Genomic DNA, 19,264 nt, shown 5'->3' with positions numbered 1-19,264 from the left:
ATTCAAACGTTGTGTTGGGGAGACTCACCTCACCCCCGCACCAGCTTTGTAATCTACCCTCGTGCTTGTTTTCATCTTTGCTTGCTGCTCTGGCCTACCTGCCGTTATTCTCGTAATGTTGGCAATGACTGCTATTCCGTTAAACTGTTCCCTTTGGTCCATGCTCCCGCTAATTTTGACTGGCCCCACACTGCTCTCAACGCACCAAAATCCGATCAACGTTCCTATTCTTACGTTGTGGGGGGGAGACTCACCTCAGCCCCGCACCAACTTTGTAATCACCCTCGCGCTTGTTTTCATCTTTGCTTGCTGCTCTGGCCTACCTGCCTTTATTCTCGTGATGTTGGCAATGACTGCTATTCCCTTAAACTGTTCCCTTTGGTCCATGCTCCCGCTAATTTTGACTGGCCCCACAGTGCTCTCCACACGCCAAAATACGACCAACGTTCCTATTCAGACGCGTTGGAAGGGAGACTCATCTCACCCCCGCACCAGTTTTGTAACCTACCCTCGTTCTTGTTTTCATCTTTGCTTGCTGCTCTGGCCTACCTGCCGTTATTTTCGTAATGTTGGCAATGACTGCTATTCCCTTAAACTGTCCCTTTCGTCCATGCTCCCGCTAATTTTGACTGGCCCCACAGTGCTCTCCACGCGCCAAAATCCGACCAACGTTTCTATTCGGACGCGTTGGAGGGGAGACTCACCTCACCCCCGCACCAGCTTTGTAAACTACCCTCGTGCTTCTTTTCAACTTTGCTTACTGCTCTGGCCTACCTGCCGTTATTCTCGTAATGTTGGCACTGACTGCTATTCCCTTAAACTGTTCCCTTTGGTCCACGTTCCCGTTAATTTTGACTGGTCCCGCAGTGCTCTCCACGCACCAAAATATGATCAACGTTCCTATTCAAACGTTGTGGTGGGGAGATTCACCTCAGCTCCGCACCAACTTTGTAACCTACCCTCGTGCTTGTTTTCATCTTTGCTTGCTGCTCTGGCCTACCTGCCGTTATTCTCGTAATGTTGGCAATGACTGCTATTACGTTAAAATGTTCCCTTTGGTCCATGCTCCCGCTAATTTTGACTGGTCCCAAATTGCTCTCCACGCACCAAAATTCGATCAACGTTTCTATTCAAACGCTGTGGTGGCGAGATTCACCTCACCCCCGCACCAACTTTATAATCTACCCTCGTGCTTGTTTTCATCTTTGGTTGGTTGGTTGGTTTGGGTAAGGAGACCAGACAGCGTGGTCATCGGTCTAATCGGATTAGGGAAGGATTGGGAAGGAAGTCGGCCGTGCCCTTTCAGAGGAACCAGCCCGGCATTTGCCTGGAGTGATTTAGGGAAATCACGGAAAACCTAAATCAGGATGCCCGGACGCGGGATTGAACCGTCGTCCTCCCGAATGCGAGTCCAGTGTCTAACAACTGCGCCACCCCGCTCGGTTTTCATCTTTGCTTGCTGCTCTGGCCTACCTGCTGTTATTCTCGTAATGTTGGCAATGACTGCTATTCCCTTAAACTGTTCCCTTTCGTCCTTGCTCCCGCTACATTTGACTGGCCCCACAGTGCTCTGCACGCGCAAAAATCCGACCAACGTTCCTATTCAGACGCGTTGGAGGGGAGACTCATCTCACCCCCGCACCAGCTTTGTAACCTACCCTCGTGCTTGTTTTCATCTTTGCTTGCTGCTCTGACCTACCTGCCGTTATTCTCGTAATGTTGGCAATGACTGCTATTCCCATAATCTGTTCCCTTTGGTCCATGCTCCCGCTAATATTGACTGGCCCCACAGTGCTCTAAAAGCACCAAAATCCGATCAACATTTCTATTCAAACGTTGTGGTGGGGAGACCCACCTCACCCCCACACCAACTTTATAATCTACCCTCGTGCTTGTTTTCATTTTTGCTTGCTGCTCTGGTCTACCTGCTGTTATTCTCGTAATGTTGGCAATGACTTCTATACCCTTAAACTGTTCGCTTTGGGCCATGCTCCCGCTAATTTTGACTGGCCCCACAGTGCTCTCCACGCACCAAAATCCGATCAATGTTCCTATTCAAATGTTGTGGTGGGGAGACTCACCTCACCCCCGCACCAACGTTGTAATCTACCCTCGTGCTTGTTTTCATCTTTGCTTGCTGCTCTGGCCTACCTTCCGTTATTCTTGTAATGTTGGCAATGACTGCTATTCCCATAAACTGTTCCCTTTGGTCCATGCTCCCGCTAATTTTGACTGGCCCCACAGTGCTCTAAAAGCACCAAAATCCGATCAACGTTTCTATTCAAACGTTGTGGTGGGGAGACCCACCTCACCCCCACACCAACTTTATAATCTACCCTCGTGCTTGTTTTCATTTTTGCTTGCTGCTCTGGTCTACCTGCTGTTATTCTCGTAATGTTGGCAATGACTTCTATACCCTTAAACTGTTCGCTTTGGTCCATGCTCCCGCTAATTTTGACTGGCCCCACAGTGCTCTCCACGCACCAAAATTCGATCAATGTTCCTATTCAAACGTTGTGGTGGGGAGACTCACCTCACCCCCGCACCAACGTTGTAATCTACCCTCGTGCTTGTTTTCATCTTTGCTTGCTACTCTGGCCTACCTTCCGTTATTCTTGTAATGTTGGCAATAACTGGTATTCCCTTAAACTGTTCCCTTTGGTCCATGCTCCCGCTAATTTTGACTGGCCCCACAGTGCTCTCGACGCACGAAAATCCGATTAACTTTCCTATTCAAACGTTGTGGTGGGGAGACTCTCCTCACCCCCGCACCAACTTTTTAATCTACCCTCGTGTTTGTTTTCATCTTTGCTTGCTGCTCTGGCCTGCCTGCCGTTATTGTCGTAATGTTGGCAATGACTGCTATTCCCTTAAACTGTTCGCTTTGGTCCATGCGCCCGCTAATTTTCAGTGGCCCCACAGTGCTCGCTTTGGTCCAGTGCTCTCTACGCGCCAAAATCCGACCAACGTTCCTATTCAGACGCGTTGGAGGGGAGACTCATTTCAGCCCCGCACCACCATTGTAACCTACCCTCGTGCTTGTTTTCATCTTTCCTTGCTGGTCTGGCCTATCTGCCGTTATTCTCGTAATATTGGCGATGACTGGTATTCCCTTAAACTGTTCCCTTTGGTCCATGTTCCCGTTAATTTTGACTGGTCCCACAGTGCTCTCCACGCACCAAAATCCGCTCAACGTTCCTATTCAAACGTTGTGGTGGGGAGACTCACCTCACCCCCGCACCAACGTTGTAATCTACCCTCGTGCTTGTTTTCATCTTTGCTTGCTGCTCTGGCCTACCTGCCGTGATTCTCGTAATGTTGGCAATGACTGCTATTGCCTTAAACTGTTCCCTTTGGTCCATGCTCCCGCTAATTTTGACTGGCCCCACAGTGCTCTCGACGCACCAAAATCCGATCAACGTTCCTATTCAAACGTTGTGTTGGGGAGACTCACCTCACCCCCGCACCAACGTTGTAATCTACCCTCGTGTTTGTTTTCATCTTTGCTTGCTGCTCTGGCCTACCTGCCGTTAATCTCGTAATGTTGGCACTGACTGCTATTCCCTTAAACTGTTTCCTTTGGTCCATGCTCCCGCCACTTTTGACTGGCCCCACAGTGCTCTCCACGCGCCAAAATCCATCCAACGTTCCTATTCAGACGCGTTGGAAGGGAGACTCATCTCATCCCCGCACCAGCATTGTAACCTTCCCTCGTGCTTGTTTTCATCTTTGCTTGCTTTCTGGCCTACCTGCCGTTACTCTCGTAATGTTGGCAATGACTGGTATTCCCTTAAACTGTTCCCTTTGGTCCACATTCCCGTTAATTTTGACTGGTCCCACAGTGCTCTCCACGCACCAAAATATGATCAACGTTCCTATTCAAACGTTGTGGTGGGGAGACTCACCTCAGCCCCGCACCAACTTTGTAACCTACCCTCGTGCTTGTTTTCATCTTTGCTTGCTGCTCTGGCCTACCTGCCGTTATTCTCGTAATGTTGGCAATGACTGGTATTCCCTTAAACTGTTCCCTTTGGTTCATGCTCCCGCTAATTTTGACTGGCCCCACAGTGCTCTCCACGCACCAAAATCCGAACAACGTTCCTATTCAGACGCGTTCGAGGGGACTCTCATCTCACCCCCGCACCAGCTTTGTAACCTACCCTCGTGCATGTTTTCATCTTTGCTTGCTGCTCTGGCCTACCTGCCGTTATTCTTGTAATGTTGACAATGACTGGTATTCCCTTAAACTGTTCCCTTTGGTCCATGCTCCCGTTATTTTGACTGGCCCCACAGTGCTCTCCACGCACGAAAATCCGATTAACGTTCCTATTCAAACGTTATGGTTGGGAGACTCACCTCACCCCCGCACCAACTTTTTAATCTACCCTCGTGTTTGTTTTCATCTTTGCTTGCTGCTCTGGCCTGCCTGCCGTTATTCTCGTAATGTTGGCAATGACTGCTATTCCCTTAAACTGTTCGCTTTGGTCCATGCTCCCGCTAATTTTGACTGCCCCCACAGTGCTCTCGACGCACCAAAATCCGATCAACGTTCCTATTCAAACGTTGTGGTGGGGAGACTCACCTCACCCCCGCACCAGCTTTGTAATCTACCCTCGTGCTTGTTTTCATCTTTGCTTGCTGCTCTGGCCTACCTGCCGTTATTCTCGTAATGTTGGCAATGACTGCTATTCCGTTAAACTGTTCCCTTTGGTCCATGCTCCCGCTAATTTTGACTGGCCCCACAGTGCTCTCAACGCACCAAAATCCGATCAACGTTCCTATTCTTACGTTGTGGGGGGGAGACTCACCTCAGCCCCGCACCAACTTTGTAACCTACCCTCGTTCTTGTTTTCATCTTTGCTTGCTGCTCTGGCCTACCTGCCGTTATTTTCGTAATGTTGGCAATGACTGCTATTCCCTTAAACTGTCCCTTTCGTCCATGCTCCCGCTAATTTTGACTGGCCCCACAGTGCTCTCCACGCGCCAAAATCCGACCAACGTTTCTATTCGGACGCGTTGGAGGGGAGACTCATCTCACCCCCGCACCAGCTTTGTAAACTACCCTCGTGCTTCTTTTCAACTTTGCTTACTGCTCTGGCCTACCTGCCGTTATTCTCGTAAAGTTGGCACTGACTGCTATTCCCTTAAACTGTTCCCTTTGGTCCACGTTCCCGTTAATTTTGACTGGTCCCGCAGTGCTCTCCACGCACCAAAATATGATCAACGTTCCTATTCAAACGTTGTGGTGGGGAGACTCACCTCAGCTCCGCACCAACTTTGTAACCTACCCTCGTGCTTGTTTTCATCTTTGCTTGCTGCTCTGGCCTACCTGCCGTTATTCTCGTAATGTTGGCAATGACTGCTATTACGTTAAAATGTTCCCTTTGGTCCATGCTCCCGCTAATTTTGACTGGTCCCAAATTGCTCTCCACGCACCAAAATTCGATCAACGTTTCTATTCAAACGCTGTGGTGGCGAGATTCACCTCACCCCCGCACCAACTTTATAATCTACCCTCGTGCTTGTTTTCATCTTTGGTTGGTTGGTTGGTTTGGGTAAGGAGACCAGACAGCGTGGTCATCGGTGTAATCGGATTAGGGAAGGATTGGGAAGGAAGTCGGCCGTGCCCTTTCAGAGGAACCAGCCCGGCATTTGCCTGGAGTGATTTAGGGAAATCACGGAAAACCTAAATCAGGATGCCCGGACGCGGGATTGAACCGTCGTCCTCCCGAATGCGAGTCCAGTGTCTAACCACTGCGCCACCCCGCTCGGTTTTCATCTTTGCTTGCTGCTCTGGCCTACCTGCTGTTATTCTCGTAATGTTGGCAATGACTGCTATTCCCTTAAACTGTTCCCTTTCGTCCTTGCTCCCGCTACATTTGACTGGACCCACAGTGCTCTGCACGCGCAAAAATCCGACCAACGTTCCTATTCAGACGCGTTGGAGGGGAGACTCATCTAACCCCCGCACCAGCTTTGTAACCTACCCTCGTGCTTGTTTTCATCTTTGCTTGCTGCTCTGACCTACCTGCCGTTATTCTCGTAATGTTGGCAATGACTGCTATTCCCATAATCTGTTCCCTTTGGTCCATGCTGCCGCTAATATTGACTGGCCCCACAGTGCTCTAAAAGCACCAAAATCCGATCAACGTTTCTATTCAAAAGTTGTGGTGGGGAGACCCACCTCACCCCCACACCAACTTTATAATCTACCCTCGTGCTTGTTTTCATTTTTGCTTGCTGCTCTGGTCTACCTGCTGTTATTCTCGTAATGTTGGCAATGACTTCTATACCCTTAAACTGTTCGCTTTGGTCCATGCTCCCGCTAATTTTGACTGGCCCCACAGTGCTCTCCACGCACCAAAATTCGATCAATGTTCCTATTCAAACGTTGTGGTGGGGAGACTCACCTCACCCCCGCACCAACGTTGTAATCTACCCTCGTGCTTGTTTTCATCTTTGCTTGCTGCTCTGGCCTACCTTCCGTTATTCTTGTAATGTTGGCAATGACTGGTATTCCCTTAAACTGTTCCCTTTGGTCCATGCTCCCGCTAATTTTGACTGGCCCCACAGTGCTCTAAAAGCACCAAAATCCGATCAACGTTTCTATTCAAACGTTGTGGTGGGGAGACCCACCTCACCCCCACACCAACTTTATAATCTACCCTCGTGCTTGTTTTCATTTATGCTTGCTGCTCTGGTCTACCTGCTGTTATTCTCGTAATGTTGGCAATGACTTCTATACCCTTAAACTGTTCGCTTTGGTCCATGCTCCCGCTAATTTTGACTGGCCCCACAGTGCTCTCCACGCACCAAAATTCGATCAATGTTCCTATTCAAACGTTGTGGTGGGGAGACTCACCTCACCCCCGCACCAACGTTGTAATCTACCCTCGTGCTTGTTTTCATCTTTGCTTGCTGCTCTGGCCTACCTTTCGTTATTCTTGTAATGTTGGCAATGACTGGTATTCCCTTAAACTGTTCCCTTTGGTCCATGCTCCCGCTAATTTTGACTGGCCCCACAGTGCTCTCCACGCACCAAAATCCGATCAATGTTCCTATTCAAACGTTGTGGTGGGGAGACTCACCTCACCCCCGCACCAACGTTGTAATCTACCCTCGTGCTTGTTTTCATCTTTGCTTGCTGCTCTGGCCAACCTTCCGTTATTCTTGTAATGTTCGCAATGACTGCTATTCCCATAAACTGTTCCCTTTGGTCCATGATCCAGCTAATTTTGACTGGCCCCACAGTGCTCTAAAAGCACCAACATCCGATCAACGTTTCTATTCAAACGTTGTGGTGGGGAGACCCACCTCACCCCCACACCAACTTTATAATGTACCCTCGTGCTTGTTTTCATTTATGCTTGCTGCTCTGGTCTACCTGCTGTTATTCTCGTAATGTTGGCAATGACTTCTATACCCTTAAACTGTTCGCTTTGGTCCATGCTGCCGCTAATTTTGACTGGCCCCACAGTGCTCTCCACGCACCAAAATCCGATCAATGTTCCTATTCAAACGTTGTGGTGGGGAGACTCACCTCACCCCCGCACCAACGTTGTAATCTACCATCGTGCTTGTTTTCATCTTTGCTTGCTGCTCTGGCCTACCTGCCGTTATTTTCGTAATGTTGGCAATGACTGCTATTCCCTTAAACTGTCCCTTTCGTCCATGCTCCCGCTAATTTTGACTGGCCCCACAGTGCTCTCCACGCGCCAAAATCCGACCAACGTTTCTATTCGGACGCGTTGAGGGGAGACTCATCTCACCCCCGCACCAGCTTTGTAAACTACCCTCGTGCTTCTTTTCAACTTTGCTTACTGCTCTGGCCTACCTGCCGTTATTCTCGTAATGTTGGCACTGACTGCTATTCCCTTAAACTGTTCCCTTTGGTCCACGTTCCCGTTAATTTTGACTGGTCCCGCAGTGCTCTCCACGCACCAAAATATGATCAACGTTCCTATTCAAACGTTGTGGTGGGGAGACTCACCTCAGCTCCGCACCAACTTTATAACCTACCCTCGTGCTTGTTTTCATCTTTGCTTCCTGCTCTGGCCTACCTGCCGTTATTCTCGTAATGTTGGCAATGACTGCTATTACGTTAAAATGTTCCCTTTGGTCCATGCTCCCGCTAATTTTGACTGGTCCCAAATTGCTCTCCACGCACCAAAATTCGATCAACGTTTCTATTCAAACGCTGTGGTGGCGAGATTCACCTCACCCCCGCACCAACTTTATAATCTACCCTCGTGCTTGTTTTCATCTTTGGTTGGTTGGTTGGTTTGGGTAAGGAGACCAGACAGCGTGGTCATCGGTCTAATCTGATTAGGGAAGGATTGGGAAGGAAGTCGGCCGTGCCCTTTCAGAGGAACCAGCCCGGCATTTGCCTGGAGTGATTTAGGGAAATCACGGAAAACCTAAATCAGGATGCCCGGACGCGGGATTGAACCGTCGTCCTCCCGAATGCGAGTCCAGTGTCTAACCACTGCGCCACCCCGCTCGGTTTTCATCTTTGCTTGCTGCTCTGGCCTACCTGCTGTTATTCTCGTAATGTTGGCAATGACTGCTATTCCCTTAAACTGTTCCCTTTCGTCCTTGCTCCCGCTACATTTGACTGGCCCCACAGTGCTCTGCACGCGCAAAAATCCGACCAACGTTCCTATTCAGACGCGTTGGAGGGGAGACTCATCTAACCCCCGCACCAGCTTTGTAACCTACCCTCGTGCTTGTTTTCATCTTTGCTTGCTGCTCTGACCTACCTGCCGTTATTCTCGTAATGTTGGCAATGACTGCTATTCCCATAATCTGTTCCCTTTGGTCCATGCTGCCGCTAATATTGACTGGCCCCACAGTGCTCTAAAAGCACCAAAATCCGATCAACGTTTCTATTCAAACGTTGTGGTGGGGAGACCCACCTCACCCCCACACCAACTTTATAATCTACCCTCGTGCTTGTTTTCATTTTTGCTTGCTGCTCTGGTCTACCTGCTGTTATTCTCATAATGTTGGCAATGACTTCTATACCCTTAAACGGTTCGCTTTGGGCCATGCTCCCGCTAATTTTGACTGGCCCCACAGTGCTCTCCACGCACCAAAATCCGATCAATGTTCCTATTCAAACGTTGTGGTGGGGAGACTCACCTCACCCCCGCACCAACGTTGTAATCTACCCTCGTGCTTGTTTTCATCTTTGCTTGCTGCTCTGGCCTACCTTCCGTTATTCTTGTAATGTTGGCAATGACTGCTATTACCATAAACTGTTCCCTTTGGTCCATGCTCCCGCTAATTTTGACTGGCCCCACAGTGCTCTAAAAGCACCAAAATCCGATCAACGTTTCTATTCAAACGTTGTGGTGGGGAGACCCACCTCACCCCCACACCAACTTTATAATCTACCCTCGTGCTTGTTTTCATTTTTGCTTGCTGCTCTGGTCTACCTGCTGTTATTCTCGTAATGTTGGCAATGACTTCTATACCCTTAAACTGTTCGCTTTGGTCCATGCTCCCGCTAATTTTGACTGGCCCCACAGTGCTCTCCACGCACCAAAATCCGATCAATGTTCCTATTCAAACGTTGTGGTGGGGAGACTCACCTCACCCCCGCACCAACGTTGTAATCTACCCTCGTGCTTGTTTTCATCTTTGCTTGCTGCTCTGGCCTACCTTCCGTTATTCTTGTAATGTTGGCAATGACTGCTATTACCATAAACTGTTCCCTTTGGTCCATGCTCCCGCTAATTTTGACTGGCCCCACAGTGCTCTAAAAGCACCAAAATCCGATCAACGTTTCTATTCAAACGTTGTGGTGGGGAGACCCACCTCACCCCCACACCAACTTTATAATCTACCCTCGTGCTTGTTATCATTTTTGCTTGCTGCTCTGGTCTACCTGCTGTTATTCTCGTAATGTTGGCAATGACTTCTATACCCTTAAACTGTTCGCTTTGGTCCATGCTCCCGCTAATTTTGACTGGCCCCACAGTGCTCTCCACGCACCAAAATCCGATCAATGTTCCTATTCAAACGTTGTGGTGGGGAGACTCACCTCACCCCCGCACCAACGTTGTAATCTACCCTCGTGCTTGTTTTCATCTTTGCTTGCTGCTCTGGCCTACCTTCCGTTATTCTTGTAATGTTGGCAATGACTGCTATTACCATAAACTGTTCCCTTTGGTCCATGCTCCCGCTAATTTTGACTGGCCCCACAGTGCTCTAAAAGCACCAAAATCCGATCAACGTTTCTATTCAAACGTTGTGGTGGGGAGACCCACCTCACCCCCACACCAACTTTATAATCTACCCTCGTGCTTGTTATCATTTTTGCTTGCTGCTCTGGTCTACCTGCTGTTATTCTCGTAATGTTGGCAATGACTTCTATACCCTTAAACTGTTCGCTTTGGTCCATGCTCCCGCTAATTTTGACTGGCCCCACAGTGCTCTCCACGCACCAAAATCCGATCAATGTTCCTATTCAAACGTTGTGGTGGGGAGACTCACCTCACCCCCGCACCAACGTTGTAATCTACCCTCGTGCTTGTTTTCATCTTTGCTTGCTGCTCTGGCCAACCTTCCGTTATTCTTGTAATGTTCGCAATGACTGCTATTCCCATAAACTGTTCCCTTTGGTCCATGCTCCAGCTAATTTTGACTGGCCCCACAGTGCTCTAAAAGCACCAACATCCGATCAACGTTTCTATTCAAACGTTGTGGTGGGGAGACCCACCTCACCCCCACACCAACTTTATAATCTACCCTCGTGCTTGTTATCATTTTTGCTTGCTGCTCTGGTCTACCTGCTGTTATTCTCGTAATGTTGGCAATGACTTCTATACCCTTAAACTGTTCGCTTTGGTCCATGCTCCCGCTAATTTTGACTGGCCCCACAGTGCTCTCCACGCACCAAAATTCGATCAATGTTCCTATTCAAACGTTGTGGTGGGGAGACTCACCTCACCCCCGCACCAACGTTGTAATCTACCCTCGTGCTTGTTTTCATCTTTGCTTGCTGCTCTGGCCTACCTTCCGTTATTCTTGTAATGTTGGCAATGACTGGTATTCCCTTAAACTGTTCCCTTTGGTCCATGCTCCCGCTAATTTTGACTGGCCCCACAGTGCTCTCCACGCACTAAAATCCGATCAATGTTCCTATTCAAACGTTGTCGTGGGGAGACGCACCTCACCCCCGCACCAACGTTGTAATCTACCCTCGTGCTTGTTTTCATCTTTGCTTGCTGCTCTGGCCTACCTTCCGTTATTCTTGTAATGTTGGCAATGACTGCTATTATCATAAACTGTTCCCTTTGGTCCATGCTCCCGCTAATTTTGACTGGCCCCACAGTGCACTAAAAGCACCAAAATCCGATCAACGTTTCTATTCAAACGTTGTGGTGGGGAGACCCACCTCACCCCCACACCAACTTTATAATGTACCCTCGTGCTTGTTTTCATTTATGCTTGCTGCTCTGGTCTACCTGCTGTTATTCTCGTAATGTTGGCAATGACTTCTATACCCTTAAACTGTTCGCTTTGGTCCATGCTCCCGCTAATTTTGACTGGCCCCACAGTGCTCTCCACGCACCAAAATCCGATCAATGTTCCTATTCAAACGTTGTGGTGGGGAGACTCACCTCACCCCCGCACCAACGTTGTAATCTACCATCGTGCTTGTTTTCATCTTTGCTTGCTGCTCTGGCCTACCTTCCGTTATTCTTGTAATGTTGGCAATGACTGGTATTCCCTTAACTGTTCCCTTTGGTCCATGCTCCCGCTAATTTTGACAGGCCCCACAGTGCTCTCCACGCACCAAAATCCGATCAATGTTCCTATTCAAACGTTGTGGTGGGGAGACTCACCTCACCCCCACACCAACTTTATAATCTACCCTCGTGCTTGTTTTCATTTTTGCTTGCTGCTCTGGCCTACGTGCTGTTATTCTCGTAATGTTGGCAATGACTTCTATACCCTTACACTGTTCGCTTTGGTCCATGCTCCCGCTAATATTGACTGGCCCCCCAGTGCTCTCCACGCACCAAAATTCGATCAATGTACCTATTCCAACGTTGTGGTGGGGAGACTCACCTCACCCCCCACCAACGTTGTAATCTACCCTCGTGCTTGTTTTCATCTTTGCTTGCTGCTCTGGCCTACCTTCCGTTATTCTTGTAATGTTGGCAATGACTGGTATTCCCTTAAACTGTTCCCTTTGGTCCATGCTCCCGCTAATTTCGACTGGCCCCACAGTGCTCTCGACGCACGAAAATCCGATCAATGTTCCTATTCAAACGTTGTGGTGGGGAGACTCACCTCACCCCCGCACCAACGTTGTAATCTACCCTCGTGCTTGTTTTCATCTTTGCTTGCTGCTCTGGCCTACCTTCCGTTATTCTTGTAATGTTGGCAATGACTGCTATTCCCATAAACTGTTCTCTTTGGTCCATGCTCCCGCTAATTTTGACTGGCCCCACAGTGCTCTCGACGCACGAAAATCCGATCAACGTTCCTATTCAAACGTTGTGGTGGGGAGACTCACCTGACCACCGCACCAACTTTATAATCTACCCTCGTGCTTGTTTTCATCTTTGCTTGCTGCTCTGGCCTACCTGCCGTTATTCTCGTAATGTTGGCAATGACTGGTATTCCCTTAAACTGTTCCCTTTGGTTCATGCTCCCGCTAATTTTGACTGGCCCCACAGTGCTCTCCACGCACCAAAATCCGACCAACGTTCCAATTCAGACGCGTTGGAGGGGACTCTAATCTCACCACCGCACCAGCTTAGTAACCTACCCTCGTGCTTGTTTTCATCTTTGCTTGCTGCTCTGGCCTACCTTCCGTTATTCTTGTAATGTTGGCAATGACTGGTATTCCCTTAAACTGTTCCCTTTGGTCCATGCTCCCGCTAATTTTGACTGGCCCCACAGTGCTCTCGCCGCACGAAAGTCCGATCAACGTTCCCATGCAAACGTTGTGGTGGGGAGACTCACCTCACCCCCGCACCAACTCTTTAATCTACCCTCGTGTTTGTTTTCATCTTTGCTTGCTTCTCTGGCCTGCCTGCCGTTATTCTCGTAATGTTGGCGATGACTGCTATTCCCTTAAACTATTCGCTTTGGTCCATGCTCCCGCTAATTTTGACTGGCCCCACAGTGCTCTCCACGCACCAAAATCCGATCAATGTTCCTATTCAAACGTTGTGGTGGGGAGACTCACCTCACCCCCGCACCAACGTTGTAATCTACCCTCGTGCTTGTTTTCATCTTTGCTTGCTGCTCTGGCCTACCTTCCGTTATTCTTGTAATGTTGGCAATGACTGGTATTCCCTTAAACTGTTCGCTTTGGTCCATGCTCCCGCTAATTTTGACTGGCCCCACAGTGCTCTCCACGCACCAATATCCGATCAATGTTCCTATTCAAACGTTGTGGTGGGGAGACTCACCTCACCCCCGCACCAACGTTGTAATCTACCCTCGTGCTTGTTTTCATCTTTGCTTGCTGCTCTGGCCTACCTTCTGTTATTCTTGTAATGTTGGCAATGACTGCTATTCCCATAAACTGTTCCCTTTGGTCCATGCTCCCGCTAATATTGACTGGCCCCACAGTGCTCTAAAAGCACCAAAATCCGATCAACGTTTCTATTCAAACGTTGTGGTGGGGAGACTCACCTCACCCCCACAAAAACTTTATAATCTACCCTCGTGCTTGTTTTCATTTTTGCTTGCTGCTCTGGCCTACCTGCTTTTATTCTCGTAATGTTGGCAATGACTTCTATACCCTTGAACTGTTCGCTTTGGTCCATGCTCCCGCTAATTTTGACTGGCCCCCCAGTGCTCTCCACGCACCAAAATTCGATCAATGTTCCTATTCAAACGTTGTGGTGGGGAGACTCACCTAACCCCCGCACCAACGTTGTAATCTACCCTCGTGCTTGTTTTCATCTTTGCTTGCTGCTCTGGCCTACCTTCCGTTACTCTTGTAATGTTGGCAATGACTGGTATTCCCTTAAACTGTTCCCTTTGGTCCATGCTCCCGCTAATTTCGACTGGCCCCACAGTGCTCTCGACGCACGAAAATCCGATCAACGTTTCTATTCAATCGTTGTGGTGGGGAGACTCACCTCGTCCCCGCACCAACGTTGTAATCTACCCTCGTGCTTGTTTTCATGTTTGCTTGCTGCTCTGGCCTACCTTCCGTTATTCTTGTAATGTTGGCAATGACTGCTATTCCCTTAAACTGTTCCCTTTGGTCCATGCTCCCGCTAATTTTGACTGGCCCCACAGTGCTCTCGCCGCACGAAAATCCGATCAACGTTCCTATCCAAACGTTGTGGTGGGGAGACTCACCTCACCCCCGCACCAACTCTTTAATCTACCCTCGTGTTTGTTTTCATCTTTGCTTGCTGCTTTGGCCTGCCTGCCGTTATTCTCGTAATGTTGGCGATGACTGCTATTCCCTTAAACTGTTCGCTTTGGTCCATGCTCCCGCTAATTTTGACTGGCACCACAGTGCTCTCCACGCACCAAAATCCGATCAACGTTCCTATTCAAACGTTGTGGTGGGGAGACTCACCTCACCCCCGCACAAACTTTGTAATCTACCCTCGTGCTTGTTTTCATCTTTGCTTCCTGCTCTTTCCTACCTGCCGTTATTCTCGTAATGTTGGCAGTGACTGCTATTCCCTTAAACTGTTCCCTTTGGTCCATGTTCCCGCTAATTTTGACTGGCCCCACAGTGCAATCCACGCACCAAAATCCGATCAACGTTCCTATTCAAACTTTGTGGTGGGGAGACTCACCTCACCCCCGCACCAACTTTGTAATCTACCCTCGTGCTTGTTTTCATCTTTGCTTGCTCCTCTGGCCTACCTGCCGTTATTCTCGTAATGTTGGCAATGACTGCTATTGCCTTAAACTGTTCCATTTGGTCCATGCTCCCGCTAATTTTGACCTGCCCCACAGTGCTCTCCACGCACCAAAATTCGATCAACGTTCCTATTCAAACGTTGTGGTGGGGAGACTCACCTCACACCCGCACCAACATTGTAATCTACCCTCGTGTTTGTTTTCATCTTTGCTTGCAGCTCTGGCCTACCTGCCGTTATTCTCGTAATGTTGGCAGTGACTGCTATTCCCTTAAACTGTTCCCTTTGGTCCACGCTCCCGCTAATTTTGACTGGCCCAACAGTGCTCTCCATGCACCAAAATCCGATCAATGTTCCTATTTAAACGTTGTGGTGGGGAGACTCACCTCACCCCGCACCAACTTTATAATCCACCTTGCGCTTGTTTTCATCTTTGCTTGCTGCTCTGGCCCATCTGCCGTTATTCTCGTAATGTTGGCAGTGACTGCTATTCCCTTAAACTGTTCCCTTTGGTCCATGCTCCCGCTAATTTTGACTGGCCCCACAGTGCTCTCCACGCGTCAAAATCCGACCAACGTTCCACTTCAGACGCGTTGGAGGGGAGACTCATCTCACTTCCTCACCAGCTTTGTAACCTACCCTCGTGCTTATTTTCATCTGTGCTTGCTGCTCTGGCCTACCTGCCGATATTCTCGTAATGTTGGCACTGACTGGTACTCCCTTAAACTGTCCCTTTCGTCCATGCTCCCGCTAATTTTGACTGGCCCCACAGTGCTCTCTACGCGCCAAAATCCTATAAACGTTCCTATTCAGAAGCGTTGGAGGGGAGACTCATTTCAGCCCCGCACCACCATTGTAACCTACCCTCGTGCTTGTTTTCATCTTTCCTTGCTGGTCTGGCCTATCTGCCGTTATTCTCGTAATATTGGCGATGACTGGTAATCCCTTAAACTGTTCCCTTTGGTCCATGTTCCCGTTAATTTTGACTGGTCCCACAGTGCTCTCCACGCACCAAAATCCGCTCAACGTTCTTATTCAAACGTTGTGGTGGGGAGACTCACCTCACCCCCGCAACAACTTTGTAATCTACCCTCGTGCTTGTTTTCATCTTTGCTTGCTGCTCTGGCCTACCTGCCGTGATTCTCGTAATGTTGGCAATGACTGCTATTGCCTTAAACTGTTCCCTTTGGTCCATGCTCCCGCTAATTTTGACTGGCCCCACAGTGCTCTCAACGCACAAAAATCCGATCAACGTTCCTATTCTTACGTTGTGGTGGGGGGACTCACCTCAGCCCCGCACCAACTTTGTAATCTACCCTCGTGCTTGTTTTCATCTTTGCTTGCTGCTATGGCCTACCTGCCGTTATTCTCGTAATGTTGGCAATGACTGCTATTCCGTTAAACTGTTCCCTTTGGTCCATGCTCCCGCTAATTTTGACTGGCCCCACAGTGCTCTCAACGCACCAAAATCCGATCAACGTTCCTATTCTTACGTTGTGGTGGGGAGACTCACCTCAGCCCCGCACCAACTTTGTAATCTTCCCTCGCGCTTGTTTTCATCTTTGCTTGCTGCTCTGGCCTACCTGCCGTTATTCTCGTGATGTTGGCAATGACTGCTATTCCCTTAAACTGTTCCCTTTGGTCCATGCTCCCGCTAATTTTGACTGGCCCCACAGTGCTCTCCACGCGCCAAAATACGACCAACGTTCCTATTCAGACGCGTGAAGGGAGACTCATCTCAGCCCCGCACCAGCTTTGTAACCTACCCTCGTTCTTGTTTTCATCTTTGCTTGCTGCTCTGGCCTACCTGCCGTTATTCTCGTAATGTTGGCAATGACTGCTATTACGTTAAAATGTTCCCTTTGGTCCATGCTCCCGCTAATTTTGACTGGTCCCAAATTGCTCTCCACGCACCACAATCCGATCAACGTTTCTATTCAAACGCTGTGGTGGCGAGATTCACCTCACCCCCACACCAACTTTATAATCTACCCTCGTGCTTGTTTTCATATTTGGTTGGTTGGTTGGTTTGGGGAAGGAGACCAGACAGCGTGGTCATCGGTCTAATCGGATTAGGGAAGGATTGGGAAGGAAGTCGGCCGTGCCCTTTCACAGGAACCAGCCCGGCATTTGCCTGGAGTGATTTAGGGAAATCACGGAAAACCTAAATCAGGATGGCCGGACGCGGGATTGAACCGTTGTCCTCCCGAATGCGAGTCCAGTGTCTAACCACTGCGCCACCCCGCTCGGTTTTCATCTTTGCTTGCTGCTCTGGCCTACCTGCTGTTATTCTCGTAATGTTGGCAATGACTGCTATTCCCTTAAACTGTTCCCTTTCGTCCTTGCTCCCGCTACATTTGACTGGCCCCACAGTGCTCTGCACGCACAAAAATCCGACCAACGTTCCTATTCAGACGCGTTGGAGGGGAGATCATCTCACCCCCGCACCAGCTTTGTAACCTAACCTCGTGCTTGTTTTCATCTTTGCTTGCTGCTCTGACCTACCTGCCGTTATTCTCGTAATGTTGGCAATGACTGCTATTCCCATAAACTGTTCCCTTTGGTCCATGCTCCCGCTAATTTTGACTGGCCCCACAGTGCTCTAAAAGCACCGAAATTCGATCAATGTTTCTTTTCATACGTTGTGGTGGGGAGACTCACCTCACCCCCACACCAACTTTATAATCTACCCTCGTGCTTGTTTTCATTTTTGCTTGCTGCTCTGGCCTACCTGCTGTTATTCTCGTAATGTTGGCAATGACTTCTATACCCTTACACTGTTCGCTTTGGTCCATGCTCCCGCTAATTTTGACTGGCCCCACAGTGCTCTAAAAGCACCAAAATCCGATCAACGTTCCTATTCAAACGTTGTGGTGGGGAGACTCACCTCACCCCCGCACCAACTTTATAATCTCCCCTCGTGCTTGTTTTCATCTTTGCTTGCTGCTCTGGCCTACCTGCCGTTATTCTCGTAATTTTGGCAATGACTGGTATTCCCTTAAACTGTTCCCTTTGGACCATGCTCCCGCTAATTTTGACTGGCCCCACAGTGCTCTCCACGCACCAAAATCCGACCAACGTTCCTATTCAGACGCGTTGGAGGGGACTCTAATCTCACCACCGCACCAACTTTGTAACCTACCCTTGTGCTTGTTTTCATCTTTGCTTGCTGCTCTGGCCTACCTTCCGTTATTCTTGTAATGTTGGCAATGACTGGTATTCCCCTAAACTGTTCCCTTTGGTCCATGCTCCCGCTAATTTTGACTGGCCCCACAGTGCTCTCGCCGCGCGAAAATCCGATCAACGTTCCTATTCAAACGTTGTGGTGGGGAGACTCACCTCACCCCCGCACCAACGTTGTAATCTACCCTCGTGCTTGTTTTCATCTTTGCATGCTGCTCTGGCATACCTGCCGTTATTCTCGTAATGTTGGCAATGACTGGTATTCCCTTAAACTGTTCCCTGTGGTCCATGATCCCGCTAATTTTGACTGGCCCCACAGTGCTCTCCACGCGCCAAAATCCGACCAACGTTTCTATTCGGACGCGTTGGAGGGGAGACTCATCTCACCCCCGCACCAGCATTGTAACCTTCGCTCGTGCTTGTTTTCATCTTTGCTTGCTTTCTGGCCTACCTGCCGTTATTCTCGGAATGTTGGCAATGACTGGTATTCCGTTAAACTGTTCCCTTTGGTCCACGTTCCCGTTAATTTTGACTGGTCACACAGTGCTCTCCATGCACCAAAATATGATCAACGTTCCTATTCAAACGTTGTGGTGGGGGGACTCACCTCAGCCCCGCACCAACTTTGTAACCTACCCTCGTGCTTGTTTTCATCTTTGCTTGCTGCTCTGGCCTACCTGCTGTTATTCTCGTAATGTTGGCAATGACTGCTATTCCCTTAAACTGTTCCCTTTCGTCCTTGCTCCCGCTACATTTGACTGGCCCCACAGTGCTCTGCACGCGCAAAAATCCGACCAACGTTCCTATTCAGACGCGATGGAGGGGAGACTCGTCTCACCCCCGCACCAGAATTGTAACCTAACCTCGTGCTTGTTTTCATCTTTGCTTGCTTTCTGGCCTACCTGCCGTTATTCTCGTAATGTTGGCAATGACTGGTATTCCCTTAAACTGTTCCCTTTGGTCCACGTTCCCGTTAATTTTGACTGGTCACACAGTGCTCTCCATGCACCAAAATATGATCAACGTTCCTATTCAAACGTTGTGGTGGGGGGACTCACCTCAGCCCCGCACCAATTTTGTAACCTACCCTCGTGCTTGTTTTCATCTTTGCTTGCTGCTCTGGCCTACCTGCCGTTATTCTCGTAATGTTGGCAATGACTGCTATTACGTTAAAATGTTCCCTTTGGTCCATGCTCCCGCTAATTTTGACTGGTCCCAAATTGCTC

The sequence above is a fragment of the Schistocerca cancellata genome, chromosome 7 (assembly GCF_023864275.1).
Source record: "Schistocerca cancellata isolate TAMUIC-IGC-003103 chromosome 7, iqSchCanc2.1, whole genome shotgun sequence".
NCBI classification, from domain to species: Eukaryota; Metazoa; Arthropoda; class Insecta; order Orthoptera; family Acrididae; genus Schistocerca; species Schistocerca cancellata.
This window is presented reverse-complemented; position numbering follows the sequence as displayed.